Here is a 16,218-nt window from a genome sequence, read left to right as displayed (position 1 = left end):
TTAAACCAAGTAGGATGAGATGCGTGGGGAATGTAGCACGCTAGGGTGGTAAGAAATGTATCCGAAGTCGGAAAATCTCAAGGGATGAGTCCACCTACGTCCATAAGTGAGAATATAATATTATAAACACAACGTAACAACTCTGGCACGTTCAACAGGGATTGCTCTTTACAGTTTGTAAAATGCACCAGTAAAGTCAGATTGTCCGGCTTGTGTCTGGCGGCTGTCAGGACCGATGATGACGTCATCACGGGGATTCCCCAGGTAACAGCGGTAACTGTAGTAGTCAAGGTAGTCGCGTTGTCCAAGGTATGGGGAAACTGTCACACCATCACATCCACGTGCAGAAACACGAGGATATCTTCATATAAATTGTCCGACTTGTTTTCATCTTAACTGAAAGTGGGTATGTCGACAGATTTTATTAAACGTCTCCATTGTAAATAGTTTCATCAATATCTGTTTGCCCGTTCTGTAGTTATTACGTGCAGATAAATTTCGTTGGAAAGTTAATGACCTCATTTTCGTATGATTTGTTTGCAAACGCGCCAGTTATCTGTGACAAATACTCTGAATGTGTGGACTCATTTCATCCAGCTTAAAATGTGATCCAACTGAGCTTTTGTTTAGCTGCTAATATTTCCGGTTTTGTTAAAGCAGGAATTTGTTGACCAGCTCAGTATTTCACTTTCCAGAGAGCGATCTTACAAAGAAGGTAATTAATATGTTAGTCATTCAGACAGCCGATGAGATGATTGGTTGGTAAGTTATTGAATGTAGATCTGTTAATGGTAATAGTTATATAATATGTGCCAGAAACAAGTTTTAGCTTTTCAGAATTGTTTCAACGTTCCAATTTGAACGTTTATCGCCGTTTACACCGAAGGTTGTTACGGAACAGCAACGTCCAGTTTACAGTTCCACGGTCTATTTGCATAAGATGCGCTTTAAACTATTCCGCTGTGTATTCTCTGAAGCCATGCATTTCAGGAAGTACCACCCTGCTCACAATTTGGTAAAACATTTATAAAACCGTCAAGTGCACAGCACAATTTTAAAGGTACACTTTCCTATGTTTTCTTGTACTGTGCTATGCCATTTTGTGTTATGTTACATGTCGGTTTGTAATACGTGTGTTATTCTGACTCTAAGTCACAGACAGATTCGAGTTTAACACATACTTGACCGGTAATGCGTTAGTGAGCCACGGTGGTCTAGCGGTTAGAACGCTGGCCTTGGGTTCGATTCCCGGCGTTGCCCGAATTTATAACTTGTGTTGGGCAAGGCCGTGGTCTAGGCAACACGGAGTTTTCCTCCGTGGCATCCCAACAATTACTCCATTCACACACAGAAGAAGGCAATGGCAAACCACTTCTGGATCATCTGCCAAGAACGTATATGAACAGGTCCCAGTCCGAGAAGAGAAAAGGATGGAAGGATCCTGTTCATATGGACCTGTCCTCAGACAGAACACTAAATAAAAATAATAATAAATGCGTTAGTAACGAGAAAAAATATGCAGAAGTATCTTCTTTTCGGATTTTATTATAGTTCCGGTCTTTTACTTGTTAATCTCCTGGTCCTTACGCCAAACAGAAAATGGGAGAAAACAAAAACCTGCTCTCTCCTGCATTAAACTGTAGTACAACGTTGAAATCCCCGTGTCAGCCATCTGGCACTTAAATGTAAATATTACATTACTTTACTTTCTCAATATAGATTCAGATAGAAAATTAATACGAACAAAATATTTACTTCGATCTGCCACCTTCTAGATACGTCAGTAACCTTTTATAATACATTGCGTTAGTTGTTGGATGTGTATCTGAAATTTACACTACGCGTTCAGAATGTAGACTACGCTAAAATCACAAGAAAATAAAAGTGTAATGTATTTTATAAGACAGAAAATGTATGCAAATTTTCTCATTTAAATCACTATGATCTCAGAATGTGGCTTTTGTGGATAACCGACATATCACATAACAGTTTAAGGCAGAATTTATATTTATCGATAGAAAGTTATTTTACGCCCGAATATGTAATTGTAGGAAGGACAAAGATATGAAACTAACCGGCCCATTACTGCACTTAATATTAATGGATGTTTGAAATAATTGTCAAACAACTATAATCTGAAGGAATTAGTTCAATAAGCCGGTTTTTGAAAGAACAAAAACTGTCATTGTCATATATACGTAATTACCTCCCTAGAACAGTGCGACGAAGTTCCATTGATCAGGTCACATTTTCTGGTTTGCGGGTGTGAGAGGTTATTGGATGAAAGTCGACAATTTTTCACAGGCCTATCGGCGTATTAGACGATAGATGTAGCCCAAAATCCTTTATGTTTGTTATTTAATATATTTTGTATAAATTGGTTTGTGTTGTATTTAGATATGTGGTTAATTTAATGAAATGTTATAGAGTTTAAAAGATTTTTTAAGGTGAAAAAGATTGGTGTCGTTTAACAATCCATCAACACGCTGTCGGATGTCTGCAGTCTGTCGCATATCGGCCCAGCAATTCGACAACCGCTGGACGTATTGTTTATTGTTTTACTACTCCGTCGACGCATTCAAAGTTTGGTAAAAGCAGGATAACACCACTGGCCCTGAAGACCTGAGCGTGGAAGTAATGTTTGGGAATCCCCAAACAAACACGATGCCGAAGGCAACAAATTCGGGAATTCCCCGGGGAATCCTCATAATGACGTCATCGCCCAGATAAACAGGCACGAAGGTGTGCCAAACAATTTTGACATAATATTGCCACTCACAGAATTCAAAGATCATGTTTCGAGAGAACAAACAGCCGCTCTACTAACAAGAGTGTTCACAAATTTTAAAATCTACAGAAAATATCAGAAAGAATTCTCCAGGATTTTAATGCTATTCGCAGATTTCAAATCGCGTTTATGTTGAGCTTTTTTACGTTTCTTTGTTTCTCATTTCCTTTCTTTCTTTCTTTCCTTCATTCTCTTCGCATTCTTATCGCCTTTACAGTCTCCCACCCTCGCAACCAGAAAGAAAATAGGACCAATGTTGCTGCACAGACCTCGGTGTTGTTCCAAAGTATTCACAATGCACATTAGAGGTACTTCTTATACAACTCCAATGGTACCAGCATTTGCAGAGAAGACCATTTTGCTATCTCCCGTAATTACTGAAAACTTCCAGGTCTGCGAGAGCACAGTCAAACAAATATTAAAACAAACATCAATCTGTTTTCAGATTGTTTATACAAAGGTCTATCATGGAGGCCTTTTCTTGCCAATTTAATTAATAATCATTTCACTTTCAAATACGAGTATAATTTTAATTCTAAGTTTATGTTTCATTTATATTGTTTATTCGTCTTTAAATCGATCCACTGCGTGTTCTTTGGAGTCTTTAATCACACGTTTATTTCTCTGTACAACGAAAACCAAGCGCTTGACATTTTCAAAGTCCCAAAAACGGGAGTAGTGTAGGCGTCCATCTGGCGTAATAACTTCAGCCATTCGTAATCTCTTTGTATTGCCAGGGTCTGTCAAACAAAGACGCCAATATGTCTGCCTATTTTGAAGGAATAATATATAAATTAATATTAATGGCTTTTCAGAGCCCTCCGAAAACAAAACAAAGTTAAAGTTTTTCTTTTGTTGGTTTCCATTGTTCCCTCGAGGACCTTCCCAATGTGACATTGGATTTTCCGACTAGGACGTTGCTCTTCGTTGATCGATTTGCTGGGATCGTGGGTTCAAATCCCGCTTTGGGCATATATATTTGTCGCTATCGAGCATGTATTCAGAAAAATAGGACTCTTCATTAAAATTGTACGAGGCTTGGAGTGGAGGGAAGCAGCTACTTCTTTTGAGATTTTAAGTTTTCGTGTCCCAGTCCGACCATGGACAAACGATTTTACGTTACACATCACAGGCGTTAAGTATCCGAAGATCAAATGAAGGATGTGTTAGATTAGATAGAATAAGAAATGAATATTTTTAATGCAATCGACAAAATTGGAGATTGTAGAAGAAACTGGAAAGAACATGTTGAACGAATGCGCTTATTTACAAACCTAGCGGGAAAAGAGATCGAGGTCGACCACGAAGAAGATGGAAAGATCAATCTGAAGCCTAATCCCTGACGATGACTGATCGCGGGTAAACAAATGACAAACAAACGCTACAATGGTAACAGATTAATGTTATCCTAGTGTGATCCCATTGTTTCAACACTTCCCGCAATGACCACTGTTGAGCAACAGTGACTTCTAGTCATGCGGGTTGTCTAGTTCCCAGGACATGGACCAGCCCGTGTTGTCCGCTTGCGCTGAGCGTGAAGAACGCCTATCCCTTGAGGGGAACCACGAAAAACCTGTCCGGTCACCAGGCTGAAATTTGAACAAGGAACCTCCCGAAAACGAATCACTCCGCCCCGACGTTCTGTTAAACAAATTTGTGAAAGCGTGGCTCGAGGCCTCGGCAAATTGACACGTAAACAAAGAAAGGTTGTAGGGCGATAGAAATTATTCAGTACTGAAGTTTCTATAGACAGTTTTAAGTTAACTGTAGCAACAAATCTCTTACATGTTGCATGTAAGTATGAAGTTAAGATGTTCTGGTTCATCGAAGAACACTCAAATTTGATAAACACGTCTATAACGTGTTCTCAATGAACAAGAATTCATGAAATTTCACAGGGCAGTATTTTTGCGTTCTCTGCACTATGAGCAAGAAATAAAGGAATATGGAGGTGATCCTGTCTGTCTGTCTGTCTGTCAGCATGATTCAGCTCGAGAACCGCTGAATGAAACGAAATTAAATTTAATACGGTTATAATTTCATTGGGGATCACCAAATAATCGTACTTTTCGATTTTCTACTATCGATATTATTAACATGGCGGACGAACATACTTCAGAGTTGAGTTTGGTGCCAGTGGCACTTACAGTAACGCCACACATTGATGTGTGGTTGTATATTTTCGGAAAATACAAGACGTTGTTATAATAATGCTTTAGTATAATTTAAAATAATAACATTGTGGCTTCAAGAAAGAAAACAATCTGATTTAAATATGAATCTTGTCTATGAACCCGTCCATAGGAGACCAGTAGGCTGCCACATAGCCGAAGTGCCTTATAACGAACGAATATTGATTTACAGTACTGAAATAAGGCCTTAAGACCGCTAGGTTTATATAGTTTGAATCTAAAATCATCTGAGTAAACTAATTGACCTAATTCAGAATTTTCCAAAACGCGTTTCTTTACTCTGGGATGAAATGCACCTTTCCAGCTGCGTTACGAGTCCACATTGTGATTATGGAACAAGGACATCGGGACATCTTCTGAAAGCCGTGGTCGTCCTGGTGGCTTTTCCTTTAACGTGCTCTCTGTTACCTTAAACTGAGTAAATCGCAACGAATCTGTTTGACACGTGGAGATTCTCTTCCGTAGGGACAGACTTTGCAAGCCGCATAACTCACCGTTCGCTTTGCACAAACTGCAGGCATTCATTAAACAAGAAACAAAGGCTTGTGAGTTGCGAAATATTTCACGACAAACTCCACGACTGTGTGTCTCAGATTAAATGAGATTCTAACTTCACGCGCAAGAATTTTATTCTTCTAAAGCCCATAAATTTGGTACTCTGACATAATTTTAGCGTCTATAAAAATATAATCTGTCTTTAAAATAATAACTTGTAGAACTTGACAAGATATGTCATTTTACGTTCAAACTTCAAGTGAGGCAAGCCTTATTTCAGTAAGGCGGTGTCTTCATGTAACGCAGGAATCGTGTCGGATATACAAGAACGACAATTAGATTTGTCCTACGTCTTTTCCGCGTGGACCCCGCCAATACCGCGTTTAATCGAAATCCAGTGAGTACTTTCGGGAGAAAGACAACTGGACCATGTACACATTCTGTAGAGCACAGATAACGGATATGAAGTTAACTCCTACTAGATTCGTCAACGTTTAGTTGAGGATCGTACAATGTCCTTGTTGTATAAAATCGATTCGGGGAGAAAACTATCTGCTGAATTGCTTCTTGTATCATCAGACTCATCATTTTCCTAAATAATGCTGCCGATATACCGTACGCAGGACAGCGTATAACCAAGAGAGTTCGTGATGTGGTGGCACGACATAAATCCGTTTACTTTGTTACTGGGAGAGCAGTTTCTGATATTGAGCTAGCAAATGGGGCGTCAGGCAGACGAGGAATCTTCAAATGTGTTAAAATCTTCTCAATTGTATTTGGTTAACAGACGAGGCATGGAGATGCAGAGAAACAATAAACTAGCTTAATTGTTACTTATTTGGTTTTCTAAAATACAAAATTGTGGTCTCAGTCTTGCCTGAAGTAAGTCAAATTAAATCTGTTAAGCGCAAAATTATCCCTTAGAAAAATATACGTCATTGAAAATAAGGAATGGAAATATTTGTAAAATTTCGTTTAAGAAACGGATTTAAAAAACAATAATTTGACTGAAATCGGATCACCAAAATATTTATAATTATTTTGAGAATATTTGGACCCAAGAGGGAGAGAATATCAAAAGGCTGGAGAAAAGTGTTTAATGAGAACTTTTTAGGAGGATGCGATGGGTGAGGCACGTAGCATGCAAGTGACAGCAGAGAGAGAAAACAAGCCCTGAAGAAGACATCGGCGTAGATGAGAGAAACTATTAATAAGGATTTTAAAAAAATATTGACTTAGGATGTGGACCCGTGGCGAGCTGTTCTGAACGCGGTAATGAAAGGCGGGGAATTCCTCAAACAGCTAAGCGACCGTTAGCTTCTCAATAAGGACGCTGAACGCAGAAAGAATATCGTGGAAAGGAATTATTTTTCACCACGTGCTAAAGAGAACTTCATTTAATGGACTATGTAACAAGCAACAGGACTGGAAAAGAGTCGCCTACTCCCTGGGGTTTGCAAAAGTTAAAAACAGTCTCCTTAAACGTATATAATAACACATATTGGTAATCAAAGCAACCTTTAATTGGTACCATTACTCTCTTCATACACTCAAGTATTTATCGTCTTAATCTGTAGAAGTGACACATTTACAGACAAATCCACCTCAATCCATAAGAACGTAATAATTAATTATTCAGCCCCGAACGTAATGAAACTCTTTCCAGCCATTTTTGAGATACTAATGTGTATCGGAGATCGTCGTATTATCTGCGAACACGTTCCCACTAACGATGATGTTACCAGTTCTCGCAGAAGATTTTGGGTAATGGCGGATGATACTCCTTCCATCGCACGACTTTGATCATTCGTCAAGTTGGTATTTCCGATTGTAGGAAAAGAATACGAGTTTCAACTGTTTTAATGACACACATAGCATACGACATTTAATGGAAATCTATAACATGTAGTTCATAGGACCACTGATAGATGGCAGCACGATTTCGCCTGAAAGACGAAACATGCAGACTGAAAATATGTTCATAGTTCCTCCTCGTTTACTACAAAGCAAAATGAAAAACTAAAACGGACACGCGTTTGTATGAGTAACATTACAATTCTGCTCGTGATTTGGAACGTAACTGCAATGACTGTGTACTGTGTAACAAATCAGAGAGCAATTATCTCCTCTGAATTAAATTAATTTACCTTCTGAGACATCCCAGTTTACTGAACAGCTTTTTCCGTATGAGTATCAAAGTTCGTGTTCGTGGCAGCCTTCGACGGAACATGTCTGAAACTGAAATAAAAGGGTTTTTTTATATATTTCCTTCACCGTGTAAGGCCGCTGACAGAAAGTTCCCGCTGCGATGGACAAGTCCAGTTACCTCCAGTTTCATTATAAGGAGGTTTACTCCACATCTGCAAAAATTACTTGCGATGGACGAAGGTGAAAATCGGCGTCAATTACGGTGACATCGCTGAAATATTATAGGTGTATTGTGAATAGTGGGCGGACACGGAGGGAGTGTTTGCAAAGACATTTCACCATACACCACAAGGGTAAACTTTAACGCTGCGGGCGTCTAAAATGCCCTTAAATCAAGATTTCTGCTTCTAATTCGATGTACTTTATCGCCGTAATAGTACATTCTAAGGTTCGGGACTTAGGGAGCTTTATGCTGACAAAGGACAGGGCAAATACGACAAAGCGTCTACATAATTTGTTGAGATCCACTGAGACAATGAAGAAACGGGAAGTTTGATATTGTTCAAGAACTTGAGGGATTGGGGATTCCTGTCAGCTTTGCTGCTCATTGTTTGACGATGGCAATGCTATAAGCACCAGTCCTCCCCAGACGTCAGTGTCTTGTAGTTGTGTTGCACGCTTCCGACCTGACTGTCCTTGTTGGGTTTCGCAAATTAATGTATTCAACGGCGTATTTACACTCAGTAAAGAAAGAAAAGCAGTTGTGAATTTCTTCGTTTACTATGCAGGTTACATCCGTTCTAAATTTTCTTTTTTGTGTGTTTGAAATATTTATTATAATTGTATATTTTATTAAATTTGTGTATGAGATTGTTTTGTCGTTTTTATTTATTTTAATGCTCTTTTTTGTAAAAAATAAAGTTTTGAGCCATGCAGGCAGGCTGACAACTTGCTCTCTCAACACAAGGGCAACACATGTTCCTCTCTGATATTAAGCTTCTACTCCGTGCTCAATTCTGATAATTAACTTCACCTAAAATTTACCATCTGATGTAAGTGAAAATTCATATGCTACTCCTTTTCATGTGTGACAGAATTACATTAAACAAAGACTGAAAATACTTCTTTGAGCTTTAAAAAACTGTATTTAAAGTATTATCAAAGATTTTATATTAGCTTTTACGTAATCATGTTTTAAAGAATCACGACAAAATAGTTCACACCCACTCAGTCTTAAACTATTACTATTAAATTAAACTGAATAAGAGCGATATACGTTTTCGTATGCGAGAAGTCAGAAGATGGTCTCCAAGGACCTAAAAATGTCATTTAATTATTTTCATTTGTTCCGAAAATAATAACTTTCGCATGCAAATTTAAGGAATACAAATCTGTAAATAATTAACATGTTATTCCAATATATAATAATAATACAATAACAACAAGAAAATGTCTTACTAATAATCTGTAACTTATTTACACCAAACAGTTTCAAATATTAAGTTAGTAAAAATTGCTGCCTGAGTAAAACTGCGCACTAGCCCACGTGTCACTTCAAGATTGTTGACAGAAGAACTCGCCATTGTATGTGGAGCATAGCGGGTTATTTCGTCGTTCCCTCTTCCATTCTTACTCCCCTTTGTCCTATTCCTCCCACTCTTTTCCTCGATTTGTTATCGTCGAATGTATCTTCCCTCATAGAGCCAATGTTTTCTTAATTCTACTAACTCGGACTTAATTATTTTCTTTCCACACAGATGACAGGGTTCAGTTTCACGCTAAAGAACAAATAATCAAATTAATTATTACCAGTTTCAGTTATCACTAATTAAGTATCATTACCTTTACACATCTAACGATTTAATTAGCACCAGAACAAAACATCATCCAAACACCAGAATAACACAGAAAAAACCCTCATTTCATTCGCATTTAAACTAATGTAGAGCTTACTTTCTGTCACCTGCAATTCTTGCTTTGTGCATTCGCCCCAGTCGGCGTAAGCAGTTAATTAATCCCTGTCAGACAAAAAAACTATTAGTACCGATAAAAGCAAACCTTTTCAGATCAATGTACGTAATCCCTGATGCTGTGGTTTCATAATAAGCAAAATCAATACAGAATAAAATCCGGGATTATCGTCACGTGACAGAGATGGAACCGTGTCTGGCCTATAAACGTCCTTTGATCACTGAGATGAAATAGCACTAAACGGATATAAAATGAAACATTACGTTGGTAAAAACGAATTCAAATTATGTAATCAGAACGTAAAACGTTGCACCAATGGACATATCTGGCTTGTCGTGTAGTGACAACTATCATACTACGTGCAATGAACGACTTGTGGCTTGTATGTTTAGATAACTGTGCTTGTACGAGAATGTATGAAACAATAAGCGTCCCCTCTTTTACGCCTCGATGGTATTCACTTACTTTCAGTAATTAACGAGAACACAATGACACGTTTAATATGGCTGCCGGATTGAAAGAATGGAACAAACACGAACTTTGGACTCATTTGGTTTCCCAGATATTATGAAAACTATTGAAATGCTTTTATTTTGTTTCCTTGCATTGTTTTAGTATTTTTTAGTGTTTTATATTTACATTAGTGTTTACATTGGTAGTTTATTTGTTTTTGTATTTAATTTGTATTTTCGCTGTATGTTTGTATTAGTATTTGCTGTCATAGGCTCTTTGCTGTAATAAAGGAATTTAATTGGATTGAAGTTCGATAAACGAATGCGTCAGGGGACATTTACTAAAATGCGGCTAGAATCCGAGAAACACAGAAGAACGTCCGGTGTTTTTGGTGCACGTTCAATGCCCCCAAGGACTGTTACATGTGTTTAGGTCGAGGAGCGTATTTAGAATAACCAAAAGGCACACTTGAAAATATTATACAAAACAGAATCATGAGACTGGTGGAACATTTTACCAAATGCATTAGAAAACGGAATGATAATTTTTAACAATAAAATATGTACAAGTATAGTACAACCATTTTGCCGAATTTTACTTCCGTTATTGAGGCATATCAGCCAACTTCCTTTCAAATCATTTTCCATTTTATTCGGCACCTGGCGCTTTGCAGCTGAGGCATTGTCGTTAAATATCTCAGGAACGAGACAAAACTATGGGAAGGTGCGTATTTGTCTGTTCCTCCAAGGATCTTATGATAAGTTGTGCCAATTTTGAAGCACCATAATCCCTCATCAACATAGCAGCCATGCAAACATTTTAAGTAAAGCAACTCTTACGCTATTTAAAAAATAACGTCGTGAAATTCATTTCAGTGATTAGATGCATTTGTTTGATAAAACGTGTTTAATAACATTTTTGTATAAATATAAAATAAGACGACCGCGCGCAACGCACATATTTTCTTGAAGATTTCTTCCTTTTGGGTGTTGCGCCGTGTAATATACAACACGGCGCAACAACCCAGAAGACAGAAATCTTCGTACTCTCCCCTGTGAAAACCTCAAATCATGCATATTTTCTTCTTTATAAATCTATCTGTTTTAATTCTGCAGCTAAGCAGTTTATATGTACTATATTAATGGAACGAACATATAAACATGTCTACAAAGTTTTACATGAAACTTCTTATTCATTTGTGGAATGTCGTCTTCTGGTTGGTGGCGCTGTATAGGTTTGTTGGTAGTTATCAATATTCTGGACGAAGGTACCGCCTTGATTTTCAGGTAACACTGCTAAAAATAGACGTTATCATACAGTGTTACAACCCCTACAACTATACTAATTTTAAACCGTTGCAAAAACTTGAAATTTCCTACTATTTTCGTCTGACTGAAAGTATCAACATGGTGAGATGGAGACTATTTCAGGTTATGTTTATACAGTAAGTTTATAAAGAAAGTGCTCATCTGAGATATAAACTCCAAAACATTCCTCAGACAAGAAATTCGTTTTATTGCGAAATCTGAGACGCGCCAAACACAAGGACCCCATGCTACGGTGTGTTTACGAAGCCAAGTCCTGAGACTCGCAAGTTCAGGGTGCTTAGACCACAAAAGGTGCCGTGCAGATTGTAAGCCGGAAAATGAGAATGTATTGCTCCAACTTTGCTTCGCAAGGCACAGTGTTCATGATCGTGTAAAAATTAGCAAGCATTAGCGATTTACAGAGGTTAAAAACTGACTTTAACAACCTGAAATTGCTGCTAAGTTTTAATACCACGGCCCCTTCATTGCCTTCCAACACGCTACGCCTCAATTTCGAAGAAAACTTCTGTCTGTACCTTGTCCAATATAAGAACAAAATAAAATACTACTTTAAGTGAAATTTGAGTGGGAATACTTCTTTATTTCCATTTGTCTAGCTGGGTATTATCGAACCATTTATACATTCGTTTTCTCCTAATTCTATGATAGTTCTAGTCTTCAGTGGTTTCGGAAACAAACTCAAGCATAATACACCGAAATGATGGTGACGATGATTATTCAATTTATTTATTTATTTATTTAAGTGTTAGCCATCAGCAAGAAGCCAATAACAGGCAAACACTGATAATACATACAACAATAATGAAAAATATTACACAAACAGATTAACTAAACTTATACATGTACAGTATTAAATATAACATCCAAATACAGGCAAACCCAAAATAGAAATAATATTATACATAAAGAAAAATAAATTAAGAAATATAAATAAAAGCAAAATAATCCACCTAGGGAACACTAATATAATTGTAAAACTTTAAAAAATATAAAAAGACAGATAACCAAGCTAGATCATTTCCCTTGTTGAGAACGTTCGCTCAAGGGAGACAGTGTTTGTGCTAAATACGTCCAAAGATTTACATACGTCATTTGCAGCGATGACGCACCTCGCTGAAGGACTATGTCTTAGCGCACTGCTCACACTAAAAGTAGAAAATTCTCTTATCTGCCTACTTTGCACGACGCATATGTTGCTGATCGTGTCTCTCCATCTGCCATCTGTCTGCAGCATCTCTGGTGTTATTCTTGCCTCTTAGACTACGCACATTTTAATTTTCTGCAACCGATAACAGAAACAAAGAATTATGAGATGGAAACGAAACTAGTGACACAATACAACGTTATGAAAAGAGGCTAACAGTACGCAACTTTCGTTCAGGTGTCTTTCCATTACACAACAAAACGGCGGCTGAATGCAAAATAGCTGCATTTAGCTTTCTTGTTCGATTCCTATAATTAATGACCATTGGAGCTAGGCACGCAAAATCTATAAAGTGGTAGATAATACGTATGCTGATATCGTTAATCCAGTATCTCCTCCTGTCTAACATCGTTTGTTACACGCCCCTCGAGTGTTCTCGCTTCTGACTGTCTCTCTCAAAGTCTTCCCTGGTAACTTTCTCTCTACATCTACTTTCAGCAGCATATATCAAAATTGGGCGTACGACGGCTTTGAAAATTCGACATTTTGTTCTGTCATGGATGGGTACCTTTACAATCTTTTCAATTCAAATAGTATTCTCGCGAGGCGCCTGTTACTGAGAGCAGCCTCCCGAGGCGTGCTAACACATTTTGCCAGTAGTTCCCACCGCCTTCTGGATCGTTCAACCAGACACTCGTAGTTTCTAGAATGTTTTCGAATGTTTTCGAACCATCACGGCCGCCTCTAAAGGTGTGGAAGGACGGAGAAGTGTCTCGAACTTAGATTAAGTGGTTCCAAAGCTACTTTCCAAATAGATCCTCCTTCTTTCGTATCCTAGGGGAGTTCTTTTCCTTTACCTGTATCAGCTAAGTCTCACATTTTACAATATTTTGGAACTGACCAGTTACGTCACTGATTTTCTCTCCTAAGTGTTACGATCAGAGACCAGTTATCATGACATTTACTGTTTGTAATTAAGTGAATGCAAATACCAATTGGCTTATGCATTAAAATTAGCTAATATATCAAGCACGCATTAGTGTATATCAAATATTAATTCTGTACCTTTTGCCTGTGTGGGCACTGACAACAGTTGTCGTGTTTCCATCTTCTGCGAATTCTCTGACCATATTTGAGTTATGTAACGTTCCACGTCCTCCGTTGCTGACATTTCACGATATGTTTAGTTTAGGCAGGCATTATAATTATATTGGGAGCCTAATATATCCGGTCCTAAAAACATGGTAAGAGTTAAATACGAAGTTCTTTATTATTCACTAATACCAGCTGCTGCCATCTGGGGTTTAATATTGTCGATGTGTTTGGGTACAGGGGGCGGCAGAATAGGGTAATCAAACGTTCCGAAGATCTATGTCAGTTAAATACAAGTAGCCAATTCGTAATGGTAGTATCTTGCCAGCATAAAACTTCCATTTCGCAAACAATTTCACCAACACATGCGTTGTCTCAACATCGAGCCACCCATACACACGGATTTCATTGCACACGTTTGATTCCTCCCCAGATCCGTTCATTTACTCTTCTCATGAGCTAGGCCAACAAACTTTTTCGATCAAACGGCTAGCAGAGAATGCGCTATTTAGTGGTAAGCTCACAGCTGCACCATCTAGTGAGAGAGTCTCGAAACACTTCGCGTGAAGCGAAAAACTGATTGCAAAGACAAGAAAAGCTAATCGAATATTTTCCCAAGGTTTAAAGTTATCACAGCTGCGATTATGAAAATGCGTGTCTTCTGGGTTGCATCGCTCTCATGATGGAGGCAGCAAGGACCTCTGAAAGTTTGGTAAACTTCCAGCATACTACACGAATCTACAAACCAGAAGACTGGCACCTTCAAATTTTGTTTTCGCTTCAGAGAGGTTTCGACACATATATACGTACTCCCATTCAAAAGGAAACCATGCACTTTTGTGTATGTGTTACAAATCAACTGCCAGCAAACTACACGATGAAATTATAATAAGAGCTAACAAATCCAATTCTTATATGTCTTTATATCTTACTTTCAATTCCTACATTATTTTGTCCTCCTTTCGTTCTGTCTTTTTAACCATCCTTTAGTTTCGGGACGAGAGAAAAAGTTCGATGAAAGCAGGTTTCCGCTTAATCCAGATTCCGTTTAAGAAGGATTTCGCTTATTAAAATGTGAGAAACCTAATCACAAAGCCATCCATAGTTGCAAACGAAACAGGCCACAAATAACTGTCTTAATAACAAAAATGAACTATGTCTGAAGTCCATTTCACATTACTATACCGAGTTATTCACTTATCTGCTTTAAAAAGAAGCAGACTTCGTGAGAATTTTGCTCTTGCAGATTTCTCAATCTGACAGACAATAGGATGCAAGCTTGGCTTTCTTCATTATGTTCGCTCAATAATTATCGAACGAACTATCACTAAATTACTCATTATCGGCCTCAGATATGCCTCACAGAAGCTATTTATCGAGCATTTAAATATTTCACGCAAGTCTTTCACAGTTGAAATAATCAGGCTAAAAACCAGGAACATTTCAATTTGTGAAAATATATCTGCTCCCTTTACAGAAGTCCAGGGCTTTGTGCAACACTGCAGCAGGCAGCAGGACTAGCTTTGATCTCCTACAAGACAAAGCTTTATCTCGACTCTAAATCTTGTTAAATTTGTATCCACAAAAACAAAGACAGATTTATAAAATTAAAAATTTAATTTAATAAGCAAAAGAATTGTCCTATTCTCAAACCTGTGTACTTCAAATAAAATGTTAAACCTAACTGTAAGGTTGTGAGTCTTTCCAGAGAATTTAATATTCACTTCGATTCTCTAGAACGTTTCTGGTTAGAAACCCAGAAAACTCATTGCCGTAATAACAAAATACAGTTGTCGGGCCCAGTCCTGAGCCAGTAGAATCTATTCGATATCTTCTAGTCATGTTTGACAAAAATCCCCCAAGTGTTCTCTTCCTAAAATTAAAACTCTCAGTACAATATTCACTTCCTCCAAATTCACATTGGAAATAATCCCCTAAAAATGCTAGGAACACTAATAATTACGAATCTCTTCATACTGTAATTCTCTCCATTCTTTTATCACTTGTCTCGTAAGTCCAAATATTCTTGACACTAAAACGCTCTCAAACTCTAAGTCTATTACGTTTCTTTCTTAGAATGAGATCAAGATGTCAATACCGACGCAAATATGCAGTGACCTACATAATAAATGATAATGAAATTAATTGAAATAACAATTCCTTATCAATACCTCAAATATAACTAAAGTTCAAGCATTATAATTATTATTATTATTACGACCATGTTCAGATGCCAGATAATTGTTTACTTTTTTTTCGTGATTATTCCTCGTTTTCACTGACCACCGTTGCTACAATTAACATATGTCCCTTTCATATTTCAGCGTCAATTTTACTAACAAACGGATATGTTCTATGCTAATATTAAACTAAACAACACGAACCAATTTCCCTTCATGAATTATGTATCTGTTTCGAGTGAACTCCAACCGACCTGAAAAAACACGTTATGTGCTTTGTTCTTGAAGTTTTGTGTTCATAACTCGACGTATAACATGAACAACCGGGTGATATTTCCCCCTTCTCCTCTCGCAACCCCCATTTAATCCTCTATTTGGGGTCATTCGTGCAGAAATTCTAGGTCGAGTGGTTATCATTACTTCCGTA

The 16,218-nt window shown here is 37.7% G+C and overlaps 1 protein-coding gene across 1 annotated transcript in view; it reads right to left on the bottom strand.

Moving 5' to 3' along the window:
- The window catches only part of LOC110838519 (uncharacterized), a 581,802-nt gene that overhangs the window by 558,342 nt on the left and 7,242 nt on the right, over window positions 1-16,218 (bottom strand). The gene's annotated exons all lie outside the window — the stretch shown is intronic.

This window comes from Zootermopsis nevadensis, unplaced genomic scaffold, assembly GCF_977971745.1.
Source record: "Zootermopsis nevadensis isolate Lab colony 2312 unplaced genomic scaffold, Znev_1.0 Znev_ptg000013l, whole genome shotgun sequence".
NCBI classification, from domain to species: domain Eukaryota; kingdom Metazoa; phylum Arthropoda; class Insecta; order Blattodea; family Termopsidae; genus Zootermopsis; species Zootermopsis nevadensis.
The sequence above is the reverse complement of the archived record's forward strand: the minus strand, read 5'-3'. Positions and strand labels throughout refer to the sequence as shown.